General features: G+C 51.0%; 2 protein-coding genes across 4 annotated transcripts in view; one reads left to right on the plus strand and one right to left on the minus strand.

Moving 5' to 3' along the window:
- LOC122551953 (anion exchange protein 3-like) overlaps window positions 1-4,136 on the minus strand; it is a 257,659-nt gene that overhangs the window by 209,589 nt on the left and 43,934 nt on the right. The gene's annotated exons all lie outside the window — the stretch shown is intronic.
- Window positions 1,538-4,136, plus strand: part of dcaf8 (DDB1 and CUL4 associated factor 8) — a 26,447-nt gene continuing 23,848 nt past the window's right edge. The window contains exon 1 of one of the 3 annotated variants that reach the window (XM_043694307.1): window positions 1,538-1,583. The gene's annotated coding sequence lies outside the window, so the exon portion shown is untranslated. Of the gene's footprint in view, window positions 1,584-3,309; window positions 3,480-3,523; window positions 4,106-4,136 lie in introns of those variants that run through there. The other 2 variants (XM_043694310.1, XM_043694306.1) reach the window with 2 other exon arrangements.

Below are 4,136 nucleotides of genomic sequence, written 5' to 3' on the forward strand. Positions count from 1 at the left end.
CAGGTTAGGGAGGATTGGCCGTGCTAAATTACCGATAGTGCCCAGGGATGTGCAGGTTAGGGTGGATTGGCCGTGCTAAATTACACATAGTGCGATGGGATGTGCAGGTTAGGGTGGATTGGCCGTGCTAAATTACCCATGGTGCCCAGGGTTGTGCAGGTTAGGGTGGATTGGCAATGGGAAACCACTGTGCCGCCATCTGTGTCACCCTAATGAGAGAAGGAACGTGGCAAGATGGCGAGGAGAGGGGCTGGATGGGAACCGGGGAACAGAGAGAGAGAGAAAGGGGTGGATGGGGAGAGAGTGTGGGTGACAGGACGAGGGTATATTGAAAGAGGGGAGTGCGTATCAAGGGAAAGGTTACTGGAGGGAAATGGATGTGGAGCAGCAGGGAGTTGGAGGGGAATCGAAAGGGAATAATGAGGAGAGACAGTGAGTGGGTAGTAATTGGCAGGATTTGGGTGGGGAAACATATGGCTGAGGGAGGAAAGGGTGGTCTGGAAAAGAATGGAACGGCAGGGGAGGAACAGGGGAGGCTTCGGAAGAGATTTGCCAGGATGTTGCCGGGTGTGGAAGGTTTGAGTTATGGATAGGCTGGCAGTTTCTTCACTGGAGCATCGGAGGGTGAGAGGCGACCTTAGAGAGGTTTATAAAATAATGAACATTATAGATACAGTTAATGGTAGCCGGATTTGCCATGGGAAATTGTCCTGCAGCGTCCGCAGACGTGCAGAGTTGGCGGGCTCGCCATGGGAAATGTCGGGTCACAGGGACTGGGAAGGAGGGGGGTGGGATGCTCTTCAGAGCTGATTTGCTTGCTTCCACGCCGCAAGGAGGTGGGGCTGTTTTCCCTGGAGCGTCAGAGGCTGAGGGGGTGACCGTATAGAGGTTTGTAAAATCATGAGTGGCATAGATAGAGTCAATGGACAAGGTCTTTTCCCTGGGACGGGGGAGTCCAGAACTAGAGGGGCATAGGTTTAGGGTGAGAGGGGAAAGATATAAAAGACACCTAAGTGTCAACTTTTTCACCCAGAGAGTGGTACGTGTATGGAATGAGCTGCCAGAGGATGTGGTGGAGGCTGGTACAATTACAACATTTAAGAGGCATCTGGATGGGTATATGAATAGGAAGGGTTTGGAGGGATATGGGCCGGGTGCTGGCAGGGGGGACTAGATTGGGATGGGATATCTGGTCGGCGTGGACGGGTTGGACCAGAGGGCCTGTTTCCGCGCTCTATAACTCAGTATTATTCAGTTTGTTTTCACCGGGACACAGCTTCTCCAGAAACAAAGACAGAATTTGTTGGAGATGGGTTAACTCTGCTTTCTCTCCACAGGTGCTGCCAGACCTGCTGGGATTTTTCCAGCAATTCCTGTCTTCGTTTCCGGTTTCCAGTTCTTTCAGGTTTTTGTTTCAGAGGCTGGTGACCTTTGGGGAGAAGTCACGTGACTGTGGACCAATCATATCTGGGTGAGGTTAATCTGTTCTCTACTTAATTGCCTTGAAGTCCAACCAGAGGTTTGTGTTGGAGGCATGAAGATGGTTGTGAGGGGGAAATTAAAGAACATAACAGAGTGATGATGTAAGTGCTGAGTTGTTGTATGGGAACCCAGTTGACAGTCGATTCTGGTCAGTGTCAGGGAACTCTAAGATGGTTCTTTTTCCCCGAATGGAAGATGCATGCTCTGAATACCCCTGTTTACTATCTTGCTCCTCGATATCCATGGCCTCTTTCCTCCCATGTTGGAATAGGAGGAAGCCATTTGGGCTGGTGAGTGAGGAGGCTGTGTGGCTCTGCTGGTTTGTAATTTGGGCAAATGGGAGGAAGCCATTTTGCCTTTGAGTACAGCATCAAGGACAGGAAGAGGAGGCCTGGAAATGTACTGGAGAACGTCAGCTGGCCTGGTAGCGTGAGAAACTGGGTTGACGTTTTCAATTCGATCTTCCGTGGATACTGCCAGACCTGATTTCTGTTTAAACCTTTGGCCTGCACTGCCTGCAGTACTTGGCTTTGTTGCTTTTGGAGGCTCCTTCACAACAGCCCCTTCTGTTTCTCAACTCCTACCTCCGGAAAGGGGACAAATTTCATTTATTTGGTCTGGGGGTGGCATTGGGTAAGGCCACTCAGTTCCTTGAAGCCTGCGATGACCATGAAACAGCAACAGACCTTCAAATCAGTTTGGCAAGTGTTGGGCTGCCTCATTGGAGAAATGGGTGATGGTGGCAGGAAAAAGTAGGTGGTGAAGGTCACTTGACTAGAAATTCAAAACTCCCGGTTAATGTTCCAGTGGCTTGGGTTTGACCTCTGCTGTGGCCGGTGGGTGAAATTTGAATTGCGTAAAACACTGGCCTAATGGTAGTCATGTACCAATTGTTGTCGGGGAGGGGTAAGTCCATCTGTTTCATGAATGGCTTTGGCGGGGAAGGTGATTTGCCATCCTTGTGTTGTCTGGCCTACGTGTGACTGACTCTTAACTGTCCTCTGGGCAATTTACAGATTGGAATCAAAGCCACAGAAACTTAAGCTTTTTAAAAAGAAACACAAAAGGGGAGGATTTGTATTTGAATGAAGTTCGGGCATACAGGGGAGGAAAATCCCATTGCTTTTCGGTCAATGGGAGAGGGGATCAAATATGGTGGGCCCCCAGACATCAAGCAAATGATGTCTCCTTGTCTATCCAGATGGCCTGAGTCAAGAATATGTAGCAGAAAGTTCGTAAAATTTTGTTTATTTATCTGTTCCAAACAGTTTGTAGTCCATGTTGAGTGGTATTAGTTGAACAGTGAATGGTGTCAATACAGCTCTGCCACCCTTAAAGATGGCCGCCAAAACCGGTAGGCTACCGCTGAGAGTTGGCTAGTACCACCTATTGTGCCCCAAACAAAGATGGCGAAACCCCGCCAATGTCGATGGCAGGGTATCTCCCGGTACGCCCTAAACCAAGATGGCGTACGTTCCCATTCCCGCGTCGACCGCAGACGCGTATTGAACCCAGTGTGCCCCTTAACAAAGATGGCGCACTTCAGCTCCCAATGGGTCATGGGATGCGTATTCGACCCCCGTTCGCCCTAAACAAAGATGGCGCTCGCTAACGCAAATGAGCCTGAAGCGAAAGGTATGCCAGCACAGGAAGTGACGACAAGACAACCTCCCCCCCCCGGATGACTTCGCCAATTTGGCGAATTTTCAACCTGCGACCGGCGGTTTAAAACACCAGTTCGTTTACCAACCTGTGGACGGTAGAGTTGGGGGATGAGGAAGGAAGAAACGATTTGCTGCGAGGCAGCGTGGAGGAGGCGGAGTCAAGATGGCGACCGGAAGCTAGTTGAGTCTGGCGACGGTTGGAAAGTGTGTGGGGGAGTGGGGGGGGATTAATAAAGGGAGGATTGGGTTTTCCCGCGTCGCTGAGCGGCGGGACGGGAGAGGTATTAACCGTCCTCGCTCAGACCGAAGAGACGGGGCGGACCGAGAGCGTCGGTGGGTTCACCACCACCACAACGGACGGCGATTGGTCTGGCGGTGACGGGAAGTGACGGTTTGCGGCGGCCATCTTGTTGCGGGGCACCCCCATCCGCCGCAGTGGTTGCCCGTTGCGAGAGCGGGGCGTCACTCAACTTTATTGAGCGAGGGAGGGAGGGAGGACAGGGGCTGCCCCTCACCCCCAGAACCAAGATGGCGGCGGAGGGCAGGGAGACAACAACAACAACAACCACCACCTCCACCTTAACAAGCACCGCCGGCTCTGGGCAGCCCTGAAGGGCAGACACTTCCCCTTCCCAGGCGCCCAGCAGCACCTCCTTTTTATTTCTTCTTTCTTTCTCTCCCCCCCCGTCTCTTCCATTTCCTTATTTGTTTCGGAAAACCAGTTTTTTTTTAAAAAGAGAAAAACAACAAAAACAAAAACACAGTTCGTTGGCTTAGCTACAACAACAACCCCTCACCCCCCCCCTCCAATAATCTGATCTCTCTCTCTCCTTTTTTTATTTGTTTAAAATTCCTCCTTCCAAAAAGATTTCCCTGGGGGGGGGGGGGGGAGGTGGGGGTTAATTTTGACAAAAGAATCTAATGACAATGAGGCAATATTCACTTTAACTGAGGCGAGGGTAAGTATTCTCCAGCCATGGGGTTTGGCTT

This window comes from Chiloscyllium plagiosum, chromosome 7 (genome assembly GCF_004010195.1).
Source record: "Chiloscyllium plagiosum isolate BGI_BamShark_2017 chromosome 7, ASM401019v2, whole genome shotgun sequence".
Taxonomy (NCBI): domain Eukaryota; kingdom Metazoa; phylum Chordata; class Chondrichthyes; order Orectolobiformes; family Hemiscylliidae; genus Chiloscyllium; species Chiloscyllium plagiosum.